General features: G+C 45.7%; 1 protein-coding gene and 1 long non-coding RNA gene across 5 annotated transcripts in view; one reads left to right on the forward strand and one right to left on the reverse strand.

Annotated features, from left to right (window-relative positions):
- GPATCH2L (G-patch domain containing 2 like) overlaps positions 1-10,676 on the forward strand; it is a 187,271-nt gene extending 176,595 nt beyond the window's left edge. The window contains exon 13 of the mRNA XM_042864953.1: positions 10,591-10,676. The gene's annotated coding sequence lies outside the window, so the exon portion shown is untranslated. The remainder of the gene's footprint in view (positions 1-10,590) is intronic.
- The window catches only part of LOC122176623, a 157,842-nt gene that overhangs the window by 27,193 nt on the left and 103,765 nt on the right, over positions 1-26,884 (reverse strand). For 3 of the 4 annotated variants that reach the window (XR_006177810.1, XR_006177814.1, XR_006177791.1), the window contains one exon: positions 19,248-20,288. The exons of the other annotated variant lie outside the window; for it this stretch is intronic. This is a non-coding gene — a long non-coding RNA (uncharacterized LOC122176623). Of the gene's footprint in view, positions 1-19,247; positions 20,289-26,884 lie in introns of those variants that run through there. 4 annotated transcript variants of the gene reach the window in all.

The following is a 26,884-nucleotide window of genomic DNA, read 5'->3' on the forward strand; positions in this document are numbered from 1 at the left end:
GTGTCTGACCTCCTGAACCCTGTGGGATACAAATCATTGTAAACTGAAATTTGACTCTTTAAGGCTGCTTTTGTGCTGAAGTGTCTTTGGTTATTCATATAGGGATTGATTTGGCATCATTAAACCACTAGGGAAGGGTGGTTTGCTATTGATGTTAGTGTATCTGTGATCCTTCCCATAATATTTAGAGCTGTGGAATATACAGCATTTAGATTTATTGATAGCAATGGGATGTACGAACACTTGACAATATCAAGGGAAGGAGAAGAGCCTATTTTAGCAATCTAACAGGAATTTTTTATCCTAATGCTGAGTGGTCAGCTGATGTAGGAAATGCTGCTTCTTTTCTCTCTCTTTTGCTCATCTTTACCAGCTGAGAAATAAGGGTCAGACTGCTTTGCAAAAGGGTTATAAGCACTGATTAGTTAACTTTATGTGAAGCGCAAAGTTATTAGTATACAGAATTTAATCAATACACATCTTTAAAAGCAAAATCCAAAAAGGGATAAAAAATGGCTTCACAGTCTTTGATCTCCACAGGGCCAGGAGTTTCAGGAAAGAACAAATCCATAATTGTTTGACTTACTCAGAAATGCAGAATTGACAAGAGATTTTGGATTAGAAAAGGTTCGTTGGTTTTTTACATCTCTGATCTGTCATTCTGTTAGCTCATCCATCGCTTTATCCACCAGGGCAACAGTGTTCCCTGTTACACATTTCTAGTAGTTTGACTGGTTTTTGAAATCCCTGGTGTTTTGGCTTTCCCAGAGAACCTATCCTGCAGTCCCCATGTGCTCATTAGGATGTTTTCATCTTCAAGCTACGTGCTATTTTTCCTTTCAGTATTTTCTGTTTTTCCTTGCTTTGGTTTACATCAGTCTTCTTCCTTGGGTCCATACATGGCAGAAGGCTGCTAAGCCAGGTTCATTCTCCTGTTTGATTGCCCAGAGTTTGGAGAAAAGTGATCTTACGGCTAAATGAGAGATCTTGAAGCCAGTTTGTCTCTTGCTGCATCTCTCTTTGAGATCTTTGGTACTGATCTGGTAACTTACTGTGAGACATTTCTGGGAAATGAAACTGCCTTTCTCTGAAGAAGAAAAATATGATATTCTATTCGTGCCTAGTTCAGTGCTTTGTGATTTCTTCTCGGTAAGACAGGAAAGATTCTTCTGGTTATTGTCCTTACACGTGATATACACACCTCTGTCTGCTCACTGAGCATGTGGTGTGGGCCTATTTTTCAAGCAGGGGGAACCAGTAATTAAAGATGTCAAAAAGCAGGTAGCAATGACTTCAAGCCTCTACTTTACTCCTGAATGCTCAACTTGATTCTGCAGAAGCAGAATCCCCTTGCAAATGCACATGAGGGTCACCAGGCACGTTCTTTCTTTTCCAAGGGACTGCAGGGAGCTGAACAGCCAACCGTGTCCCTTTAAGACCTGGGAGACTGTCCCTAACACAGAGGTGCAGGTTGTTCGGGCAATGCCAAGTGAATGAGGATCAGGGCAGGAAGAGAGCCGATGGGGCGATCAATAGGTGTCTCAGATATCCAGGCCACTTTCTTTAAGAGATCTCCGATCAATGCATTGCAGCGAGGGAACCGCACAGACACCAGAGCTTTGCTGTCTCAGGTTCTCCAGGCGTGACGCTGCAGGGCAGGCGAGACTCACTGGGGAGAGTGACTGGCAGAAAGCAATGCCTGCGGAGCCCAACAGAATCAGATGTGTTGGCCTGTCTAGCTGTCCGTCTCTCACTTTCCCTTCCATCTGGATTGTGCCTTCAGAGAGCTCTAATTGCCCCCTCATTCAGAGACCTGGACAGGAGGCTGCTGGATTTGGAGTTTGTGATTCCAGCGTACCCCAATCCAAGAGTCCCTGTAGAGAAGTTATGTCCCTAGAAAGCCTGTGCTCTGCTGATTGTGGCCTGGCTGAGGTATCTGCAGGCAGAGATGAATGGGGCTTCTCTACAGCTTTGTCCAGCCGAAGTGCATACCTTCCTGTTCTGCAAAATCTGTCTGCAAACAGACATGTTACCTGTAAGGATGCCTAGCCATTGAGGATGGCCTGTGGGGCTTCCAAGAAAGAGGGCAGACTGAAAGGGCCTTGGGGATGTATCCTGTGGCAGATGAGGTGCACCTTATTTCAGAAAATATTTACATCCAAAGTTTCCCAGATGCATTTCTTATAAGAATTCCCAGATAGGAAAACTGCTATGTTCAAGATGCCCCCCTGGCCTGGCCTCCTTGCTCTGAGGGTCACCCAGCAGTTTTTACTTATGTGGTGAGGGTGAAGTCTACATGCATAAGAAAGGTAGGGGAAAGAAGTCTGGATCTGGATGCAGAAAAGGGTGGCTCTTTAACAGCAAGAGAGAGTTTAGGCAATTAGCGAAGAAAGGTGGATGACTTACTTCAGCTACATGACTCTGTTTCTTCCCAGAAGTGTATCTGCTGTGATATAGTAATCCCAGGTACAACCATTCATTTCCCAAGCTTTGCTCCTTGTCATACTAATGCACTTCAATAAGTAAGACTAGAGAACATGTTAAAATTCAACAGGACATCCAAATTCCTTGTTACAAATCCCCCAAGCTCCCGAACTGTTATCTGTCTAATCTGATTTGTGATGTACTCATCACTAGAATGTGTGGATACTGACACTACAGGGCCAAGGACTGAAATATGAATGAGAAGTGAAGAGAGAAGAGCCACAGAATTCACCCTGCTCGTCTTCCCATTAGCTGTTCCCCTTTTTCACCTGTCTGTAGAGCCTTTGGCAATACCCTGCCTACTGCAGCCAGTAGAACTATCCTAACTCTGCTCTTTCCCTTACCAGATGCAGCCAGTGGCTGTTACAAATGCTGTCCAAAGAAACAAACCTGTCGCTCCTGAGTAGGCCTGGCTCTGTGATTTTATAAATTGGGTGCCATTGTCCAGTACCTAAACAAGGGATTCCTGGCACTGGCAATCTCAAAATACTTCTACCTCATAACTTGCCTTCATTGTTCACTAAAATCCAGATAACTGAATCAACAGTGGACCTCCTTTCAGCAACATATCCAAATGGAGGGTGTTTCATTTCTCTTTTTAAGTGTCAGAATCTCTCAATGAAGCAAAGCGTTTCCAGCAACTGCTCCCTCCTGCCCCCATCCCTGCTTCCAAACCATGTGTTCTCGAAAAGACATTTGATTCCAGTGAAAGCTCAGCTGACATCCCTGCAATATGCTTGGGTTTTTGCTTTGTGCTTCCTGGGAAGGATGAGGGCTCCTCCGGGGATTCTGGGTAATTGGGTTAGTGGCCAGCTCATGTCAGGAAATTAAAAGGCAGCCCCGATCAGGTTGCTGCTGCATGGGATTTAATGGCTTTGTATTTATAAAGTATTCTGCCTCCAGCCGGTGCCAGAAATATCACTACTGGAGGCATCCAGATGAAAAAAAAAAGAGAAAATTTATTTTTCTTACTCTAAAATACCCTTGTGTTTAAAAACAGACGGGCAACCAACTTCTCTGTCCTCTGACATAGGATTTCCAGATGCAGTGAGTGGCATCCTGATGTTTGTATTTTCTACACCCAGCCATTTTCCAAGACATGAATTGAGCATTTACAGTATGGCTAGAATTGGGCTGCGTGGTAGCACAACATAGAGCATATGCAGCCTTTGGTAGGATGCTGGTAAAGCTCCAGAACTGAGGCTTCTAGTGGATGGACCATCAGTGAGTGTACACTGGAACCATAGCACTTGGTATCTGTTTTCTGAACACCAGACTGGTGCATCATGGACCCTTGCAACACCTTCTGCCACATCCAGTGGATTATCAATCTGTCAAGGTTGGTTTTCTCCATTCATTTTGAACCATTAATCTGCCCAGATGAGTCCGTAGGTTCTTGTTATATGTAACTGAACCTCTGTTCTATCAAACATGAAGTCCAGATTCTTTGATGTACTTCAGTGCAAATTCAGAGAGGGATTGCCTCTACAAAGGTTTGTGAGTGTATTCCATCACTAGAAGCTGTGCTTAGTGCTCTTATAGCACATACAAAAAGAGGAAGCTGATAAAAACTGCAACTGTCCAAGGATTTTTAGATGCCAATCATCATGCAATAAATCTGTGGGTAAGATCCCCTGAGCTGAGCAGGAGTAGGTTGGGCCTGGACGCTTGTCCCACTCCTCTGCTGTAACTTAAGGCACGTACATTCAGCAAGTGTCAGTGGGCACCAGTTCTTAGTGGTGCAAACACCACTGCTGAGGTGGGAATTTTAGGAGACATTTTAAGTCTCCAAGGCACAAGTAGAGCTGTGCTGGGAGAGCTGGCTGAAGTGGCAGCATGCTGTGTTCTTGGGCCCAAGGAGCTCCCTCACCTCTGCAGAGCTTTGTCACGAGTGGGCCTCTCTCCATGTGCTGGCGGCGCCTCTCCGTTGTGTCATAAATCTAGAGTTTTGTTCCTCAGTCCATGCTCATGCTCCCTTGCCTGCTCCAAAAGGCTTGTGTCCTCTATCTAAACATTTAACAGTCTTCTCACAGATGTTCTCAGTGTGAAATAGAAAATTGAGCTAGAAAAAGCATTGGTTTGACCCTTCAGGGCATTTCTGAGGTTCATCACATCTCCTCACATAAGTGTCTGGAGGGTGATGTGAATGCAGATATGCCTGCTTCTCTCTGTTGCTTCTCAGAGGAGCCCAGGTGCACAGAAGAAAGCTGTCAAAGTCTAAAGTAAGGTAAGTGGAAACACACCTGGGGCTGTAGGTTTCTCTAGGCAGCAAGCACCCTTTTGGGGATTCAGTTCTGAGTATTATCTCTTGGAAAGTTGGTGGCACTGTGGCTTTGTCAGCTCTTAAGTCCTTCTGTGAAAGTCATCCATGGTCTTTTCCTGGTAGACACATGCCTGTGTCTTCTTTCGCAGTGCCCCTCAGCCCGCTGCTGTGTGAGTATTGCTTTTGTGGGTGATGAAAGTCAGTACGCCTTTTGTCTTTCTTCAGACTGGTTAGAGGTCCATGAGGGGAAACAGTCCAAGCATTTGTATGGACCATGAACAGAAGGTGAGGGTGTGGGCGTGGGAAGCACTACAGAATGCTAAAGAATGTACCGAGGTATTCTTTATTCCCTTCTGCCCCTGAAGCCTTTCTTGATTCCTGGTTTTCCAGTGTGACTAGGGACTCAGCATGGGAAGGAAGCTGTACCTTTGAGGGACAGGCCAGGGATGCAGATACACCTCAGCAGAGCTGGCAGCTGAGGAGGAAAAGGGTTCAAAAGCTTTTGAATTACATCAGATCCTATATGCTTTGGACCAACCACCGGGGACATGTAGCTTATATGTGTGTGACAGTTTGTGTCAGTGCTCCAGAGCATGTGACAGGCTCTGGAACCAAGTATGTCACCAGTTGTTGCTGGGCTAACCTGTCCCTTGCAGTTCAAGGACTGTTTAGCTAGACAAGCAGGAAAACAACTTTTCTACTCAACTAATACATCCCTGAAAATACCAGAGGAGGGATCAGATCCATCTCTCTATAGGTCCTTGTAACACAGGAGAGGGATTATGATATAAACAGGACTTCTTCTCTTCCTGTGATGGAATCTACAAGTGACAAAAGAAAACCTAGTCAGGTTCCAGCCTTTCCACCTTCTCACTAAGCACTTTTCTCCATGGTCTGTTTCTTACCCCATCTGGGCACCCCTAACTTTTAAGGTCATAGCTACACTGTTTCCTTGATAGGCGTCCTCCCAGCTCACTCCTCCCACTGCCACATCCCCTCGTCTCTCCTGATGTTCTGAGCAAAAAAGGAGAAGGAACGCCTTGCGTACAGTACTTTTCCTTTTCTTTTTTCTTTGGTCTCAGCCTATGTTTGCCAGCTTTCTTGGGCATTGCCAGTCCCCGTGCTTTAGACTGCAGCTCCTGGGGACAGGGGTACCTCTGTCACCTGTGGAGCAACACCTCAGTTCAGACCTCGGGAGAGCAGCTAGGTTGCACTGATGCAGACTGTACCTCAAGGTATAGGTGGGCAGTAAGCACAGGATCTGGCTGGTTTATAGAGTGAGCTGGGCAAAAGCAGTCCTGGAGATGCTGCTCCCTAGCAAGCACTTGTCCTCTCTTCCCTTCAGTTGTGCCCTTCTTGGTCTAGACACAAATTATCCCATGCATAAACCCTGTAGCTTGGCTTCTCTGTTAGCTCTTGTGGCAAGATGGATCTTTCTGTTCCTGTCAATTCATGAGCATGTGATAGGACTCGATGGAAAGTGAGGTGAGGCTAGTAATTTGACACGACAGCTGATATTGGGCCTAGACTGCATTTCCCAATGGCCGGAGCTTAGCTTCACAGAGCTTTTAAGATTATTTTTAGTCCCCAGAAAATAAAAGAGAAACTAAACCTGACTCTGTATGCTGTCGCCTCTGCATACTCGGCTATTTTTACTTCCGACAGACTGGGCCTAGGTCCAGCTTTTAAAAAAAGATGGAATTATTTTACTTCCATTAAGAAAAAAAAAAAAAAAAAAAAAAACACCCGAAGCCTGATGTTATCAAGTCAGCATGGGGACATCTGATCCCAAAGTTGTCGGGCAGACATCTCTCTGAGGGGCACGTCACAGAAATGCAGGGAGCTTGAACAGATCAGTGGATCAGCTCTCCCACTGCAGAGGCTTGGTGCTGGCACAGACCTCTCTGCACCAGCACTTGGAACACGAGTGGCACCCACAGGACACTTCGAAAACTGACAGTCCTGCCCCGGGCAGGATGCTGAGCCGACAAGTTCTGCACAAGCCCCGGACTTGCCCCTCTCCTTGCTTGTTGCTGGGGAGCTGAAAGCATGCTGCTGGTGAGTGGGGACTCAGTGCAACTCTGGGAAGCTTGGCAGCTGGGCTGCTGTGCAGAGTGACTCAAAAGGTAACAAAATTCAACAAACGGCACTTCCTGGCAGCACTGAACGGGAGGAGAGGGGATGTTTCAGCACATACAGCCTTCATTTCTGAAGAAGCAGTTTCCAGAAAGGTAGGTCAGCACAGAGTGATACTTCCCAAACCTTGCTCTGTACTGTAGCACCTCACATCATAAATGTGAATCCTCCCATCCTGTTTGCTCTAGCTGACCATCTTTGCTGACACTGTGTCAAGAAGGGGGGGGGTCCAAGAGTGCCAGTCATGGTGATGGCTTTGTAAGATGAGTGCTTTGTTTCCTGGGAGCTGGACAGATGTGATACATGTGAAAAATAAGTCTGTGCAGGAGCTGGAAGTCAGCTGCTTTCTCTTGGTGTTGTCTGGTCAGGCTGTGGTATCAAACCCTACGTAAGAGCCTTCTGACCAGCTGTATCTCAGAAGTGACTGCTGCACTTTGCAGTTAAAGTGCAGGTGGCTGCAGGCATGGTGTGAACTCTGCACTTGGGATTACAGTGTACAAAGCACTCAGCCTTGCTCCAGCCCTGCCCCTCTCATCTCTCTTCTGCCCTCTCACTTTCATTCATTCAGTTTACATCCTGCTCTGTTTCTTCTCCACTTGATGCTTTCTTTTTTGCTCTGAGCTCATGCACTGCAACTCCCCACCCCATTTAGGTACCCCTTAGGTATCCTCCAGTAGAGCTGCATTGTAACCGCCCTCCCTATCTTAAAATCAATCAGTGAGCAAACCAGAGCAGAGCAGCAGACATTAACAAGCCACTGCTGCTTAGTATTAGATCTTGAATTTTGGCCATGCCCTTTCCTGCCATCTATGACCCCTTACGCTGTCAGCTCTTTAGGAAAGGGCTTTTGCCACAGTGCTCACTTCTGGACTGTCACAGTCAGGGACTCAGCTTGAGATGCCTTTGTTTGCTGTTGCCCTGAACAGCTGGAGCTGCTGATGACAGGGTAGGGTAGTGGCTCTGCAAATGCTGATTGAAAGCATTTGCCTCAAGGAGTTTCATGCAGGAACAACAGGAGGACGAAGGTTTGTTCAAAATAAACAAGCTAAAGACCTTGGGCGAACAGACCTCTATCTGCCTAGTGAGGGAAGGAGGGATGGACGGTAAATCTCCCTGCGTCTCTCTTATCTTTTTTTTAATGCACTTAAGTCGTTTGTGTCCTTATAATCTGATTGAGGGTCCTTAATACTGCTGCAACCTGTGCAGCCATCCCTCTGCTGGGCACTGGAGATGCATGTTTCTCCTTGGGAAGAGGAACAGAAAGCTCCTTCCCCCATTTTCTCCCAACTCTCCCAGTCGTCCTTCCGTACTGCTTAGCAAAGTGCACAGTAAAAGCATTGTGGAGAGCTGTTTGCTGGTTTCCACTGGGCTGAGAATGGTGTCCCCCATTCCAGTGAAATCCTGCCTATAATCCATCCTATTGGCATGAGGGAATGGGCCTTCCTGTGACCTTTCTTGTGTGAGTGTCCTAGGAAGCTGTGATGCAGGAGCGAAGTCCTGTAACCTTTTTTGGATTCCTCCATAACCTTCAAACAGAATTATTCCCAACCCTTTAAATTTTCACAGCTGGTTACTTGGTTTCCTGGTACTTCCTGAAATCTGTCTCTCCCATTTTCTCCTGGCTGTATGTAGGTGTCAGTCATTCAGCAGAGCATAGTAGCGTAGGGGTCTTCTTTCTTATGAAACCAGGAAACATGTACAGAAGGAAAGAATCACAGGCAGAAGTGACAGCATCCTACTTCATCCAGGACTTTATTAGTGCTGTTCCTTCAGGATCTCCCAGGATAAACTTAGGTTTGGGATTCCCCATCTGCCCTTTCTAAAAATCACTCACTGGAACCTATTAGGGCTCCCAGGATTTTGCCCACAGGCTACCTGCTGCAGGGAACAGAGATAAAAGAAGCAGTGGGCAACATTTTCAGAAAATCTGCTGTGTAATAGAGGAGAAAAGTAGTACTTACTCTTAGGGACATCAGTAAGCTCTCTATACAGTGTCAGAAATAGAGAATGCAGGGGAAGGAAAGGTTTGATCTGAATTCACGCATTCTATTTCACGTCATTCTGTCCATCTTCCAATGCCTGTCCTCCTCCCAGAGCACACTCCTGCAGCAGCAGTTCCTTTGGTCTCAAGAACTCCAGGCCTTCCTGCTTCCTCTTAATGGCAGCAGCTAGTCTCTTAAAAGGAAGCAGCTACGTAGCCCTACCAACAGCATGCCCCTGCACACCGAGGCTTAAAGGCAATACACCTGCACGTGGCATTGCTCCTGCTGGAAATCCTGGCAGTACTGCTGTGTAGCTAAGTGCCTTTGGCCTGGCTGGCAGTGGTTCTTTTTGCTGTTGCAAGGCTGCTGGTGCTTGTTTGTCAGTTGATCTGGTTTGGGTGCTCTGGTTGTGGTATCAGGATTGAGGTGTTGTGGCAAGTAATAATTTCACGTGGTGTCAGAGGGATCAATGTGAGCGCATTGCAAGCTTTCCTTTTTCCATGACCCAGTAAGCAAATGGGGCACTGGCTTGAGACATACAGTGTGACAGATGTGTCTCCTTCTGGGGTTGAATATATGTCAGCAGGCTGCAGGTTTTTCAGATGTACAAGTTGTTCAAAAAGCACTGGTTTGGAGTGTTTGCTTTTAGATGTTTGTGTTTACGCAGTAAATTGATTGCAAAATATTAATGGCTCAGTGTGATTAGTAAGTGTATCGCATAATTGGTTCCTGTGATCAGACTAGATAAACTCATCAGTGTTTATACGCTTGTATTGTGTAGGTTCAAAGATTTATTCTACTTGATTGCCCCTACTTTTATCATGAGAGATTTTTTTTGCAATAGCTGTTTCCTCCAGCAGGACTGAGCTGCCCCAGTTTCTCAGGAACTAATTGCCAGCAGCAACATGGCTGCCAGAAGTAACTGACAATTGGTCAGATATCTGTGGCTTTTTTCATGATTAGTTTTTAATTCCGTGTCTTGTCCCAGTGCAGTTCAAGATAACAGAAGTTCAGTGGTAGTTCCTGTTCAGTTGTTTATCGATGCTGCTGTAGTTTTTTGTGTGGGGTCAGTCACTGGGAACTGTTTTCACTGTAATATTTGCAGTTTGGTTCTCTGTATTTTCAAAGAGCTACAGCAAATTCTTCAGTGTGTCCCTGCTTCAGATTTATTGCTGCTATATTGTAGGAGAGGTTGTTTCTATTTATTTCAGTTCTGCTTTTATTATGGCTCCTTACTTGATCAAACCTGAAACATTTCTGTTGAATTCATGGTTCATAATCTATTTGCTACAGATCACTTTTTTCAAACATAAGCAGTGAGAGGTAACAGAACATTTAACTCCTCAATTTTAACAACAATCTGAAACCTTATTTTTATAACTACAGGTTTGATTGACATTTAAGGCTTTATTTTTAAAAGCAAGATCATCATCCAGAGGACATTGAGCTCTGAGACTTTTCATTTGTCCATCACGTTAGCGGTGATTCAAGAGTTCAAATGGGTTAATATTTGTCTTCATTAATGTCTTGAAAGAAAATGAAGCTCCCAGCAGTAGTATGAAAGCTAGAGGTAGCTTACCTATTATTATTGGGATCTCTGAGTTCAGTTGAGATCTCAAATGATTGATTGGGAGAGTGTGGAGAACATCTCGGCAGAATTTTACATCTGAATATCAAGATGGAGGCTATAAGGAATCATGTGAATATATCCTGTTTTAACTGCAGGTGTTCGTCTGGATCGAGTCCGTGGAGGCCGCCAGAAATACAAGAGAAGACTGGATTCTGAGAGTAGCACTTATTTGAGCTTACAGATCCCTCCCCCAGCTAAAAAGCCACGTATGTATCAGTGTTTGGATTATGGTCCTCTGAGCAACCACTGTGTTCCCTTTAGTTGGTCTCACAATGTTCAATGGAGCAGTTATCAATTCTGGTTCCCATCAGTCACCAGCACTTTTTCTTGTGATCACAGTGCATCAGTATACTTGCTACATCTAAGGTATAGCCTGGGTGCAATATTTATTGTATCTAGAATATAGACCAGAAATTTCCTAGGAGATTATAAAAGTTCATTTAGTGATTTTGTTGAACTTTTCTGCCATCCAAGCTACCCTGACAAAATTGGTCCTGTGCTGATTCCTCTCTTCCATATGGCCAATAATTCCCGAAACTTTTCCAGGTCCTATCAATTGATTATTCATGCTTCCTCCTATCCCTGTTGGATCTACCTGAAATAGTGATTGACAGCCTTACAGTAGCTTACTGCTTTTGTCATCCCTGTATGGAGCTGGTTTGGCATAGACAGATCACTACAGCATATGAGGTTGCGGTGTATTGTCTTCTTGTGACCTATACAATTTCTGAGGTCCCACAGCCTCTGTAGCCATGTATTCTGCAGGAAGGCCCTTCTAGAGAGGGCTGTTATGACACTTTATGTCACGAGAGGTAAAACAACAACTTCTCCTTTGAAATGTGCAGTGACTAAGATCGTCTCCCACTTGCTGGTGGCAGAGCCAGAGAAGATTTATGCCATGCCTGATCCAACCATGCCGGAGAGTGACATCAAAGCCCTGACAACCCTCTGTGACCTGGCAGACAGGGAATTGGTGGTGATCATTGGCTGGGCGAAGCACATCCCAGGTAAATGGGAAATTACAGGGCTGAAGTGTGGACAGCAAAGGGAGCTATTATTTATCATTGTGCTTATCAGTTTGTCTTCAAGTAGGATTTTTACATATAGTGATGGACGGAAATTACTGATACAGAAAACTGCTTGTGGCAGGCCTTCATTGGAAACGAACTCCAGTATAACCCCTGGTGCAGGTGCATGAGTTCACTGTCTGTGTGTGTGCCCTGGCATTATGCAGTAGGCTTTGAGATGCTATAACAAAGTCCCAGTGACATCTGCATTGAGTGGCACAAAGAAAGCACTTGGGGAACAGCCCTTGGGATGGTGGACTTGTAATGATCTTGGACTACATCACTATGGCCTAGGTCTGTTGTGTTTATGGATGAAATAAATGTTATGATAGTGACTGGACTTCATTGCTAATGGCAAGGCAGGTGCCCACTCTGTCTGTTGTGGGCATTCTTGTGCAGACTTAGGAAAGCTTTTATCTTACTGGATTCATCACAGAGCAAGTCCCATTGAAATGGAGGACATGCTCACTGTTGTCAGTCAATCTCTGGTCTTCTGTGCTGGAAAATAATGAGGACAATGTATTGGCAATGTGACTGGCCTCTGAAGGCTCACTGCCTTCAGTATTCAGTATCTCAGTACCCAACTGAGTGTGCCTGTGCAACTCAGTGAGAGAGCTACAGCATCTCATGTGCAGTAGGATGGACCCAGGCTGAAGGAGCAGACATGATCCTCAAGAAGGTTCTGGGACATAGATTCAGACTAAGCAGGGAAAATGCCCCTTCCTTCTCTGTTGTTCCTTCACAAACACCCTCTCCAAAAAAATAGATTGGATTTGGATGTGGGGAAGATTGGATAGGGAATTTGGAGAATGTCCTTGAGGTTTACATGGCTGCTTTCCAGAGGACTACTTCAAACAGATGCTCACTATGAACAGCTCAGTATTACTTTTTCCTGCCTTCCACCCTGCCTTGTTGGGAGAATATCTGAGGTCAACCACAGAATCACAGGATTTAACCAGTATTTGCCCATTGTCTGCATCTTCCGCTGCATAGACTTGTGTTATGTTGCTTAGCTTTGTGGCTTTAAGTTCTTCCTTGTTTTGTGAGGCATCTTAGCATGAGTGAGCAAACTCATTCAAACCTATTTCTTTTATGTATACTGCTTCTCTTTGTCACTCCTCTTGTGGCTTTTTGGTGGCTGCTCTTCTTTTCTCAGTGGGAGTATTTCTCCTGTGACTCAAGGGTTAGTGACTTCCTAGGCTGTATGAAATACAGAGTGTTATGTGGTGGGACTATAAAGTCTGGATAAACTTTCTGAGGACAGTGTTTCTGAGTAGAGGTTAATCCCAGTGGTGCCCTTCTTACATGAGATCTGCAGGATCTGCAAGTGTTACATCCATCAGTAGCACTGGAATCCTTCTGGGGCTGATTCATCACAAATGGGGTTACAGTGGTGATTAGGGAACTCAGCCTGGATTGTTCTACTAACCCAGAACTTAGGGCATTAACACGAGTGGTTTTCATACAATGCAATTATCTGCTTGGCTGTCCAGTAAGGTGCTGCTGTCTGTTCTGCTAACCTTGTCTACTCCTATTTGCACAGGGTGTCCTGCTTTAGTTCCCTTGCTTGCAGTGTGGGATGCTCAGTTCTGAGTTGTTACAGGGTCTTTCAGTTTGGTATGGTGATTATCCCAGAACAGGTGTGTAGTAATGAGATGGCTCCTGCACTACAAAAAGGGATCTTCCACTCCATTGTGAAAGGCAGGACAAACCTGTCATCACCTCAGCTTTCTCTTTCCTATCAAAGATTTTGCAGCATGATAAACATCAGCCATCAGCCTCATGCAGTTCAAAGCAGCAGTATCATAACAGGACTGTGTATACAAGAGAGAGCTCAGGGACTGTTACACAAGGGAGCGGTAAAAGTTCATAGAAAGGGAACAAAAAAACACGTACAAAACATACTGCATTAGGCAGCAAGGGGGCAGAACAGGGCAGAGCCAGGAGGCGGCCAGGAGTCTGGATTATACATGCCATGTATTTCTGCCTTCCAGAGATTTTTAGAATACCAGGACTTTGCTTCCTGTGTGCATAAACTCTTGGACATAGTCAGCGTGGAGAAAGGAACAGAAGTCACATCATATCTGCCTTGTTTTCACAGTGGAATTAATAAAGAATTGTGTGGTATTAGTCTTACCAACCCTTCAGGATCCCAGATGTTGGTGCAACCTTCTGCCTCATGCTGCTAGCAAATAAAATCAAAGCTACAGTCCTATGATAACAGGAAAGCATGATTTAATGGTAAAGGTAAATACCTTTAGCTCAGCAGTCTTATTAGCTTTTAGCGCAAAAACCAGACTTAGTGTGGAGTTGTACCCTTCTGAGTGAGGCCCCTCCCCTTGTGCTAATTCTCTTTGAACATCTACTATTTCTGCATGCCTTGATGCAGGGAGACAGGACTTCTCTCAAGAGGTGACGGCGAAGGCTCTCCCAGGGTAGCTGTTGTGCTGCTCTCGCTAGGAAGACGATAGTACTAGCATGGAATGAAATATGGCAAGTGGAGTGACAGCAGCTGTGTCTGGAGTGGCCTCAGATCCTATAATTACATCTCCCTTTATTACCTCTGCTAATGGCCCTCCAGAATGACAGAAATGATAATAAATTAACAGATTATGAACTCCACTTGCCACAAATTATGTGACTTTTTTTTTTTTTTTATTTTAAATTCTGGGAGCTCCCACTGCCATATCGCTGAGGGGGAAAAATAAGCCACAAAAATAATGATTAAAAAAAAAGCATGTCACATCAGCTATTGCAAATAAAGCAGCTTTTCTCTACCCGCACCTGGGAAGGAGGGAAATGCTCATGCAGCTCTGTGCTGATCACGGAGCCTATGCAATCCTGAGATATTTTTTTGGAGCCTTCCGCTGCCGGTGGAGTAGTCAGCACCTTTCAGAATAAGGCCTGCAGCAAGAAACAGATTAGTAAGGGCACTTTCTGGATGCTGTGCTATCAAACAACTCAGGAATGCACAAGGCTGGATTGCTAGCAATTCCTGTGAGCTATGATCTGGTGACGCACTTGAATTTCACAACTGGATGTTCTCCGGTGTTACAAACCTATAACAGTGAGCCTCTGATGTTGGCCAAATGAAATTAGCATTTAACACTCCAGATCCCAACTTTCATATATGGGAAACCCTATGTTGTCTGATCTGTCTGATGTTGTCTCTTGTCTGTGCAGAGTGCAATATCATACATCACAGTCCCCCAGCCCTTGCATTCTACTTGTGGAAACAGTGGAGGGTCCCAATTCTGTTACGCATTTCAAATCCAGAACTGGCACTGCAGCTCCTGCCTTCATGCTCACCACAGGAGACTGGCAGAGGACTCTGCTGGGTGGGCAGGGCAATTGCAGCTGGCTCTTCTGTCTCCTTTGGCATAGGTAAAGAATGGCCTCTGCTTTGCAATTCTTTACCTGCCATAACGACCTCTGGGAAAGAGTGATTCATAGAGGTGCTGAGTGTACAGGCTACTGCTAGGACATATCAAGATTTTGCACTTCATTCTGTAACAGAAATGTGTGAGCTATGTCTGTCTTGGATCCTCTCACCATACTACATAACTGTTTCTCAATCTTTAACAAATTTTGTTGACAGACTGCATTGAGACAACAGCATAACCCCATTTGCAACCCAGATGAATAATGGCAGTGCAGAAGGGCCACAGGATTTACCCAGAAACTGGACTTAAGGCAGCAGCCAAAATGTGGGGCTGCTCTCCATGGGCAGAGCTAGGAGAAAGGTGAATGAAAGGCTGAAAGCTGGCTGCAGAGGAGAAATTCCAGGCACCAGAGACTGTGCCAGTGCCTGTGCACAGCTTCCTCTGCCTCATAGCTAATCCTATGAGGCTCCTGAGTAGCAAGGAGACCTGGGGAGACAGGACCAAGCCTGTGAGCTGCCTCAGCCTGCTCTTGGACTTGGGATGGCTGCATTCAGGAGCAGCAAAAAAGCAGTGTACTGGCTGCTCTTTAATAGGAGTTAAGGAGCAGGAGACTAAAGAGAAAAAGGAGAAAGGCATCCCTGCATCCTCAGCAAGGGATGGGTTTCATCGGGCACAGGGCTACGTGGGCTGTGCTGTACAGGAATCAATCTCACAGTCATGGAGCTGGATTTTTGCAGCTTTTCTCCCCAGCAGCCTGGACTCTTTAGCTGTTCCTTCTGGCACTCCTCCCCAGTGGTTTATTGATTCTTTCCTCCCACCCACTGCTCCCCTCAGACCTTGCACACACAACATGTGACAGCTGATTGGTATCTGTTAATTAATGTGGCCTGGGGCCTCTTTTCTATTCAGTGGCCTGATAAGGGAAATTGGATGTCCAAGGGCTGCCAGGCCATTATCACCCTTTGCTTCCCCTGGCAACACAAACACAAAACATGGCGTAGTGATAAATAAATACCACTAACCCACCCTTCTGCCATCCCTTCCCCAGCTGAGATAGCGCAGATAGAAAAAGAAGACCCACAGTCAGTCAGTCAATATAGCAATCATCAGCTCTTTTGTTAATTGCCAACTTGATAACAAGAGAAATCAAATGACCATCATGGCGCCTGGCTACCTAGGCCTTGACATGGATCCAAGGAAAGTGAGCAGGGAGAGCTGTGGGATGGAAGCATCCCGCTGGGCCTAACACTCAGTTAGTGGGACTGGCAGGCTCCTGCGGACAGAGGCTAATGAGTTCCCATGCCTCTTGAGGAGAGTGAACCCCAAGGCTGAATAAGCATGTGGAGTGAAGACTGGCAGGGGAGGCTGGTGCAGCACAGTCCTCCCAGCTGAGAGTGTCAGACTGCCCCATTCTCCCACTGCCTGGGGGACCTTTAGACACAAGGAACTGCCAAAAATCACAATTCCTGCCTGTCAGTGGTGGCCAGGAGCTGCCAAGACAGGACCAACTCACTGTACTTGACGTCTCCGTCTGCAATGGCTGTCATACAGTGCCTGTCTCCTAGGATCTTTCTTTCATGATCTGGCTTTCTGGGATTGATACTGAGGACATAACGGATATAACTTTCTTTCCTACGCACTTGCTTTTCCCTTTCTCTTCAGATAGACAGTACCTCTGTGTTTCAGCCTCTCCACTTCTCCACCAGAGCCAACAGGACTCTGATGCTGTCTATGAATGTGACTTTGACTGCTCTTTTTCCGTTTGGGGAGGACGATCTGCTTCACTGTTCTGTCGCTACAGGGCCTGGCAAGAAATTGTTTGTATAGCACCACAGAGGTGTTTGTGTACTGGGTAAGGTTGGCTGTGAGGGGCAGAATGCTGATGGTGCGGAGCTCAGGGAATACTGATGAATAGAAGTGGATTTTTTCACAGACACATTCAGCTTTTAACATTTTAGCATTCTGTTGTGGCAGGACCTTCTCTTAGGTTGTCTGAAATGAGAGATTGCAGTATGTGTGTGTTATTTCTTCCTATTCCATCAGAAACAATCATTTCTGCTTTCTGGAGCTCTCTGCTCTTTGGTTCAGCTGGGGAGACTAAATGGGCTGCTATACAAAATTGTAAAGGTGCAGTGAACAGGAAGTTGTGGTGCAAAACAGTTGCTGCTGTAGAAGAAGTAGAAATCAGTGAAAAGAGATTATCGTTAAGGTTGCCATATTCTGTGTGTTCTGTGCCACAGAGACAGGGGCCACTTCAGTAAGCATTTTTTGAGAGTTGCAGGGGGAGAGTGCTTTGTGTGGACCGCAGGGAAATTAGGAAGCCCAGGCTCTGGGATTCTTTGCTGCACACCCTTTTGACGCTGGCTGTCTTTTGCCCCATCAGGGTTCTCCAATCTCTCCCTCGGGGACCAGATGAGCCTCCTGCAGAGCGCCTGGATGGAAATCCTCATCCTGGGCATTGTGTACCGCTCCCTGCCATACGAGGACAAGCTCGTCTATGCTGAGGACTACATCATGGATGAAGAACACTCTCGTCTGACGGGGCTGCTCGAGCTCTACCTGGCCATCCTACAACTGGTGCGCCGCTACAAGAAGCTCAAGGTGGAAAAGGAAGAGTTTGTCACGCTTAAAGCTCTGGCCCTTGCCAATTCAGGTACAGCCCTGGCCCAGGCAGCCTGGTGATCAGAGTCATTGCGCATGCTGTTATCTGGCTTGGGAGGAGCTTAGGGCCCAGTGCTTGAGTCTGTGCTTTGCCCGTGTCGTGCAGCATCCCTGCATTTCTCTGTCAGCTGCAAGAGATGAGGGAGGTGGAGGCTCCCTAAGCTGGTGAGGAGAGAGAAGCATGGCCTGCTGCTACTATGGCCTCAATTTGCAAACTGGCCCTGAACTGAGGAATGGGACCTGCCAGAGGTGGGCTGGATTCTAGCACTAAAAGAAAGGCCTTGTGCCATGAGTTTAGATAAAGGGATGCAGGCCAAGCCTGCATCCACTCAAGTAGCGTTGGGCAGTTATAGCAAATAGGGAAATTCTAATCTTAGTTTTAGATCCCACAACAAAACAACAAACAAACAAAAAACAACCATCCTGTGGGGTTAAGGATGCTTGGTCTGCTGCTGTAGGTGTTTAGTGACCACTGACACTGAATTCCCCCCCTCCCACCCCCCGTCTGAATGGTAGAGGATAAGATGTGCTGGCAGAAGCCGGATGTTGCCTGTTTTGTTTCTTTCTGGGAGAGGATGAGAGAGATGAGGGCCCTCAGCCTCTACCTCAGTAAGGGGAGGTTCACAGCCCTCAGGCCAGCAGGCTGGAAGCCTGTGCCCATGGGAGGCACAAGGTTGTGTGTGCTGTACTGATGTTGTACCAGACATATATTTGCTCAGGAGTTCCTTCCGAAGGGAAACTGCTGAAGCTATTGTGTGACGAGGGCTCCCTCTACATACCTTGAGTCTCACTGTCTCACATCTGATCTTGCCAAACTGCAGTGTGTAGGTTACGCAGTTCACCCTTGCAGGCCAGCAGTGAGTCCAGTATCTGTGTTCAGCTAAAGGCACTTTCCAGAAAGGCACTCAGTATGAAGCTGAAGGCCTTAAATGTGGGGAAATCCACACCTGCTGTTGTCTCTAAAAATTGATCATTCTCTCAATTTAGAAAGAAAAGAAAGGTACCATATCCCAAGTGACAGTTTGCCTGAGTTCAATCAGCCTGCAGATAGTGCTTTTCTGAGCTGTGTCCTATGATCCCAGGTTCTTCTGCACCTGACAGCTTGACATGATATAGTTCCTATTTCATAGTTGCATTCCTGGGCTATAGGTGTTACTTCAAGTACAAGCAAGTGGTCCAGAATGCTCTGTGAGGCTACTCTGTTTCATACCTTTCTGTTCTGGTTTGTCATCCACACATCTTAGCAGCAGCAATTGGAAAGAAAGAAGTTAAAGAAAGAAAGAACCAAATCACTTACAGATAATTGATAAAAACGTTGGATAGCCTCTGTTGTTTTACTGATCCCTGCGGATTTCCACCAGAAATCTCTTCCTCCAGGGATGATTCACCACTGATAGCTACTTTGAAATCTGTCATCTGGCCAGTAACTAATCAATTGAAAGTGTGCTTTATTGATATTGCATGGTGCTAATTTTTTAATGAGAATGTCCTGTGGTGCTAAGCCAAGTGCTATATAAAAGACTAAGTCTATTATATCTATGCAGTTAACTTTATCAACCAAACTTGTAATCTCATCAGAGAATGAAATCGGGTTTGTTTGACAAGACCTCCATTCCAAAGTATTGTGCAGACCGGCAGTAGTTGTAATACCACCTCTTAAGTTTTAATTGAACTTTTTCTTCTTCCTTTATTTTACTCTGGTTCACATCAGTGGCAGTTATCAAACAGGGACAGTATATGCTTCATTAGAACTTTTCCAGCCATCTCGAATTTCTCAAAAATACCTACCCTTAGCAATTATTTACCTGCCCTAGGTGGGCCTTTGTCAGCAATTTTAAAATTCTAAAAGCCAAGGTATCAAGGTCTACTGATTCCTCTGAAGTCTGTCCCTAACAGATGTCTGATACCTTCCTGTGGAAACAACTGAGTAAGGCGTCTCACCATCTTCATATAAGACAGGTACATAACACTTCTTATTCTAAATGCAGGACAGAAATACTCACTTCCTCATTCTATTAATAGTTTAATCATCTACAACATAAAAGAGTCCCCCTACAAATGGTCATTTTTCTTCTATTTCTTAAATATTTATAAAACTCTTCTTTATGGCCCTTAGCCCTTCCAGCCATGGATTTTCTTCCAATGTCCTTCACTTCGCTTATCGATTTTCTACACTTCATAACTTTTGATTCATATGAATTGCTATCTACTTCCCTTTTTCAATTTCTCATATACTGCTTTTTTACCTCTAATTGCTGCCTTTACTTTGCCACTGAACCAGAATGGGCAGATGGCCAAGGCTACCCTTTCTCTTTATTGTGGGATGGTGGTTTTTGGCTATGCAATCAACTCTTGTTAAAAAACATGCCTCCTGTCTACCAAGAAGGTCATGGGATTAAACAAGGAGAAGGGCATCTCAGAGAGGCTGAAGAGTTAAGGCAGTGTAGTGACAGGGTGACAGAAGAACCACACTGGGACATTTGTCTGACCCATGTTTGAGTGGACTTGTTGTAGGACCTGAGCCTTGATGCTCTCAAGTTCTTCATGGTGCAGAAGAAGCACTCTACTGGTACTGTCACTGTGCTGTCAGGACTAAGCCCCATGTAAGCCTTATGGAATAGTCTGCAGTAGTAGAAAAACACTGAGCAGAACAACCAATGCTTCAGAGTTCTTCTTTTAGCACTGTGGAGCAAAGAAACCAAGGTAGAAGTCAGGAAACATAGGCCCCACATGAATGGGAAAAGCCACTCTAACTGCACTGATTTGTTCTAGGTACAGTCAGGTAGCAGCATAAGCCACAAAAATCTTGCTTTGTTAGTCTTACTGAAATATGTGAAAGTACATGTATGTACACACACACAAGGAAACTAGATAGGGTAAGCTGTATTCTTCTAACATAACCTTCACATTCAACCTTTGCATTGTATTAATACATGTTATTATTCTTAGTATATTTTTGACATGGAATAAACCTGCAGAACCTTCATGTGCGTACTTACATGCATGCACAGCTGACTCCAAGAACAGAAGGAATGCAGACTGTCTCTGGGCCAGCCATTAGCTATGTGGGTCAGAGGCAAGGTTTAAAGCTGAGCGTTTAGATTAACACCTGTGTTGCTGGAACCTGTCTTTTCTCCTTGCCTTCCATAAAGATAAATTTCTGATTTTCCCCTCTTTCTGTTGGATGTAATTTCTCACGCAATCCAGTTTCTAGGGAGTTTCCACTCTTCCATGCAGCTCGGTGCACGTTGAGCCTTTGTTTCTAATAATTAAAGTGAATGGAAACAGAAGTGGCAGCTCACTCACTGTTCACTAGAAGGGAAGGTGACAGTAGGTGCAGTGCTGCTTTGAAGGAACTGCCTTGCCCGAACTCTGTCTGATATCTAATCATCACTGAAATGCACCAAGGACTCCTCTGGTGGGACTGGCACCAACCAAAATCTGTCTTTACTGAGTACTTTTCAGAGAGCAGAGAAATTAATTCTTAATGCCCCAAAGCAGCAAGCAAGGTCAAACAATGCAACGTCAACCATTTTTTGACAGAGTAGGTGTGCTGTAAATGTCACCTGTTACAGTTTAGAGACAGCATTCCCATGTTAAGCATTTCTAGCTCCTTTCGCCACAAGAATACAAATTGATGATGCTGTGCATCAAAGAGCTCTCCAGGTTAGCATACAGCACATGTTTGGCTGAAGACGTCCCAGACTGACCAACTCTTATTTCTCTTTTTTTTTTTTTTTTGGTGTGTGTATGTGTATGTGTGTCCATTCTCATACCTGCTCTAAGTTCCATGTCAGCCGTGCTGGAGAAAAAGGCTTCTAACACGAAGCCTCATATGTAGGCTTGCTGACCCTTAGGAACATGACCAGGCTGCCTCCAGAGCACCTCAGTGCTCTGACAGCTGTAAAAATTCATAGCTATTGATTTTGTAATTAACAGTTTATCAATGCCATTGACACCAGCTCATTGATGGCTTGAAAGGAAATTAATCCTGCAGTGTTATTTTATATTTTGCAGTCAGCTGCTGATTTTGACCATCTTTCAGCAAAGAGTGGGAGAAGAAGAAAGACAGGCCTTGGATCTTTATTTCCCCAATTTGTCTCCATCTATATGCCTGGCTATTTAGTGCTGTTAGGATCTCCTCACCTTACAGAGGCCTGGTAGCATAAGGGCACAGCTTGAGCATTGTCTACTGCACAGCAGAAGCAGCAGCAACCCTTGACCTGAAGCATGACTTTACTGTGCCTCCAGCACCTACTGGACTCTGTAAGCTCTGACAGGAGCTCTTGCTTCTTCCCTCGTGCCCCCAGCCAGAAGGACACACATAAAGTAGGAAGTGTGGAGCATATTTCTCTCTGAGTTCCACTTCTTGATGCTTCTATTCTCCAAAATCACCTCTGCAATTTGTAAGGAAATGCTTCTCCTAATGGTGTATGGAAATTCTCCAGAGGCACCACCTGCTTCTGGGAGAATTTGCCAGGCTGTTTCTCCGTCTCTCCCTTCCTCCCTCTCTCCATTCCTTTCTCTCTCTTCTTTCAGAATCAACCTCTGGGGCAAGCTCAAGTCACTATGAGGACCCACCAGCCCTTTTCTGGGCTTCATTGCCTGGTCTCTTGGCTACAAAAAGCAAATACAGCAATAATGATTTTTTCCCAATATGCATCTTGGAAGTACAACCCTTCGATATGCCCTAATTAGTGCATTCCTTCTAAACATCTTTTTAAACAGCCTCCTTGTTAGACATATTATTTTCTTGGCTGTTGTAATACTTTATGAATCATACGTCATAAATAGCATCTACTGTACATGTATTTTATGAAATTCACAGTCTCCAATTTGTGTTGAGCTCTCCATAGAGATTATTTGTATTTCTGGAGAGATTCTGGCATTTCATCCAGCCTTCCTCCTCCTCTATTGCTGTCAGACTTGGGAAACAAGTCCTCACATTTGCGTTGGATGCACGTAGGCTGAGCAAGACACTGTTACACTGCAGAGCCCAGCTAGAGTGGCAGACAGGTGCAACTGTATGTTTATTCTAGCATCCCTTTGCTTCTGCTTCTAGATTCATTGCCCCATGGCCAAAATAGGAATCTTCACCAGTGCATTCAATATTGATTAAAAGTCTCTGACCAATGAAGACAAGGCAACAGTGTATAACTCTGTCAGGATTGTGAGGCAGAAGCAACTATCAGCAAGATGAAAGGGAGAAAACCTTCAACAACATGGTGCTTAGCTAGCTTCTCTAATCTAACATCTCTCCTCTGTTGTGGTGCCCTCTGCCATCAAGACTTCCCCACAGATTTAGCAGTCTGTTAATCGTCGGTGCCTCAGCTTGACCCAGGACTGGGTCACTATCAGCTGCCTTTGCCTCAGAGATACACCGAGGTGCCATGCTAGCCTTGCACTCTCTGTTAGCCTCTCCAGCAGCCTGGCAGCCTAAAGGAAGAGGTTTTGCAGGAGGTGCAGATTTCTAGAAGGACTGAATTGGGAAACTCTCGAGCAGCTGCTGGCAGTCTCTGAAAATAGGGGCATATGCACAAAGGTGGGGCTGGCAACACCCCTGGGCACACTGACTGTGACCTGCTGGGGCTTTTCTGTCTTGCGACACCCTGAGCAGCTGCATGGCAATTAGGTAGTTTAGACAGATGAAGCACTACAGCAGTGTTAATTATTCTTAATGAGATTGCTCCCAAGCGGCAGCACAGCAGATGCTGCCCCTTGCAGGGTGACTCCCCCGCAGGAGCATGGAGGGCAAGTGAATGTGCAAGTCACAAAGACCCCTGGCCGACCCCCTGCAGCCTGGAGTAACCAGCAAAGTGGGCACACAGGGCACAACGTGTCACAAACCCCAGTAACATTTCTACTGTTCCTGCACTGCTAGGGCCAGCTCCTGGGCCTGACACTAAATTTCAGCACCTGCACCTGCAAGCAAGTTGGATTTTTTTTCCCCTTACAAAACAAAAGAGAAAAGCAATTTATTTAAAAAAAAAAAAAAAAAAGATCTTCAGCTGAAATACTGGAAACTGTTTCCTTCCTCATGTCCTGTTTGCTTTCTCTTCTCCCTTCCCCCCAGACTCTATGCACATAGAGGACATGGATGCGGTGCAGAAGCTCCAGGACCTTCTCCACGAAGCCCTGCAGGACTACGAGCTGAGTCAGCGCAACGAGGAGCCCCGGCGAGCAGGGAAGCTGCTCCTGACCTTGCCCCTCCTGCGGCAGACAGCCGCCAAAGCTGTGCAGCACTTCTACAGCATCAAACTGCAGGGCAAGGTTCCCATGCATAAACTCTTCCTAGAAATGCTAGAGGCAAAGGTCTGACAGCCCCAGTGCCAGCCAACAATGGCCGGGGAACAAACTAGAAACAAAGATGCAGACAACGGAGCAATCCAAACAGCAGCAGCAGCAGCCACCGCCGGCTTTTATCTCCAATCATTTATTATGGAAGAATTATTTAATGTCTATCTGTCGGCGTGACTGCAGAATCTCATGTACAGGAGGGGGAAAACTCTTTTAATCAGTCACCTGTTTCTCTTTTTTTCATTTGTTTTCTCTGTGGAAATACCAGAATATGCTCTTGCACTTGTTGAGGCGGTCGCTGGGGCTCAGCCCCTCTGAGCGATGTTGCTCTCAGCACTGTGCCGGCCGCCTGGTCCCCAGCCCCCTCCACCAGTGCTGGAGAGGGAGTGGGGACTGAAGCAGGAAGAGACGAAGAATAGAGTCAATATAAACTTTATCTGCTTGTGGTGTGAGGGGTCAGATAGAAAGGGAAGCAGCCAGGGTCCTTCATTTTGTCACCTTTCTGGCTCTAACAAAGGGCAGATGCTCCTTTGGAGAAGAGCAGTACTGGACCTCTCCTGATCAAAATGGCTGCCTCCCAGGCTCCTCTAACGCCAGCTAACACTTGTACATACAGGCCCCACTTCTTACCGGGAAAGATGCTCCTAACTGTGTAAGATACCCTGCGACCTTGTACAGCGTGTCATTACGCCTGGCTAGTCCCTCCCATGTGCAATCCCCGCAGGACCCTGAAGAGGCAGGATGTATGTCCCTGAGAGAATGCAAGTCTCCCAAGTAGTGAGAAAAACAGATTCTGGTGTAAGCTTTTGTGCTGGGTTGACTTGATAATCTCTGCATCCTTTTCCATGTGGTGCTAACTACAATTCTTCTGCACTTTTCGCCCTATAGTATATAAAACCTGCCTCTTCAGTGCAGCTGAGTGCCATTTCCCACTCGTTCCTTGTGGCAGAGAGCACAAGGCTTTGTCTGCATGGTTACCACCCACGTATAAACACACCCCAAACCAGGGCTTGCCTAGACTTCATTCAAGTAATAGATCTTTGCCTCCATGGAGACTTAGGCTTATTGCCAAATACTAGTTAGAAATCAAAGGAACTGCTTTTTGGGGGAGACAGCTCCTGAGCCCAAGAGACTGCTTTTTTTTTTTCTTCGTTGTTTTTTTTTTTTCCTTTTTTTGTGGCAGCCTAGGCAAATAAGCTTAGAGGTTGGCGTGGAACCCCCAGATCCAATATCCCAACTACTGTCTTCCCCTGCCTCATCCCATTATCCTCAACAGAGCAAAAAAGGTAGCATGGATTATCCCTGGACCTGGTAAGAGGTTCTCTCACTGATGGAAGAAGAGATATATCTGACCTCAAGGTGGTCAGAGAAGAAGTGGTGGAACGTTTGTTTACTCATGTCACTAGGTTTCTACTGTGTCTGAGCCTTAGTTTAGCTCAGCTGGCTAAATCACAACTGCTGCATTCTCAGTATTCAGAGGGGATTTTGGGTGGCTTGAAAAAACTAGCTTGGCATTCTGTGAGATTTTATTTTTTTGGACACTTTGATCTGAGCCAGCCTGAGCTGGTGAGAGAATGTATTGTCTGTTTGGTAGTGAGTGGCATGACAACAGAGCTGAGGAGAAGCCTCTGATCTGTATTTGAGACACCACTGCCTCTGCTGCCTCTTCTCAACCTAGGCTTACGTTCCTGGATAACCCAGTGGTGTGACCTGCACAGGAAGCCTTCCAAACTGTGGAGTGTGATCAGGGAGGTACCGGGTGCTTGTTTTCTACTGGAACTGAACATGTATCTCAGTGCAAAGCTCAGGCTAGCTCAGAAACTGGGGAAATTTCGCTGCTACTGAGCTCTCAGCTCATGTTGCTAGCCCTCTGCTGGTCCTTTAGTTAGTTCAGTTCCATCTCCTCTGAGTTCTCCCAACACTATACAGTCATAGCTACTCACCCATTCTGTACTCACTACATAAAAGAATTCAGTCCTGCTTCAGGCACATTAGTAAGCCAGCAAAGATCCAGGAGTCAGAAGGCACACGGGAGCTGGGATTGTTTCCACACTCAAAGCAGCAGCAATTACACAGTGGCCTTGTGCTTGAACAGATACCTGTGCTTCTTTTCACCTTCACCCTCCCAGAGAGAGCGGGGAGAAAAACGATAGCTTTTGGTTGCGCTTACAATCTCTGTATCTATCTGTGAATGAGAGGGACCAAACTGAAATGCAAGCCTTCACTAGAGCCAGTTTGCAGCGTGTTGCAACCTGGCAACTCTTTCTGGCTGTGGCATGAATATTCTCACACACTTGCTGTGCTGTGGTCTCTAAGCAGGACTCACTTGACCACTGTTGCTTCTCTGCTGAGTCCCACTCAGCTGCAGCACACTGTGTTCCAGCCTGCCTCACAGCTGTCCCAAAGTGGGCTGAAAAGTTCCTAAGAAGCAAGTCTTACTCTGCTGGGCCCTGGCTGAGAAGGTCATTTAAAAAAAGTTCCAGGGAATTCTTCTCTAAGTAACCCTGCTTGAGCAGCGGGGTTGGACCAGAGGACCTCAACCATTCTGTGAGTGTGAAAAGACTCCTCCAGCTTTGTTGAATTTGAACTTGGGCTTGCTTTTCAGAACAGAGGGGAAAATAACCTAGAAAACATGATTGTAAAGGAGGGCTGCTGAGTTACCTTCTAGCTAACAGCGACTGCTGTCTATTTAGAGTATGGAGGCAACGGCTGCGTTGGCAGAACAATATAAAGATACTAAATTCATTTTTTTCCTGGACTTTCTTTCTCCATTACAGCTGCATAATCTTGGAGCCCAACTGGATATCCCCTCATTGCTTGAAGGTAGTAGGCCTGGAAATTTTGCTGGTTTGCTTCTGAAACAGGATGGGAACTGAACCAGGCAGTAATTAGCATGTATTTATCTCTCTATACCAGGGATGCAAACTGTTTCCCAAGAATGGGGACAGAAACACCTGCCTAGATTTAACCCTTAAAAGGCT

The sequence above is a fragment of the Lagopus leucura genome, unplaced genomic scaffold, assembly GCF_019238085.1.
Source record: "Lagopus leucura isolate 7727_CA_CO unplaced genomic scaffold, USGS_WTPT01 Super-Scaffold_1, whole genome shotgun sequence".
Classification (NCBI taxonomy): Eukaryota; Metazoa; Chordata; class Aves; order Galliformes; family Phasianidae; genus Lagopus; species Lagopus leucura.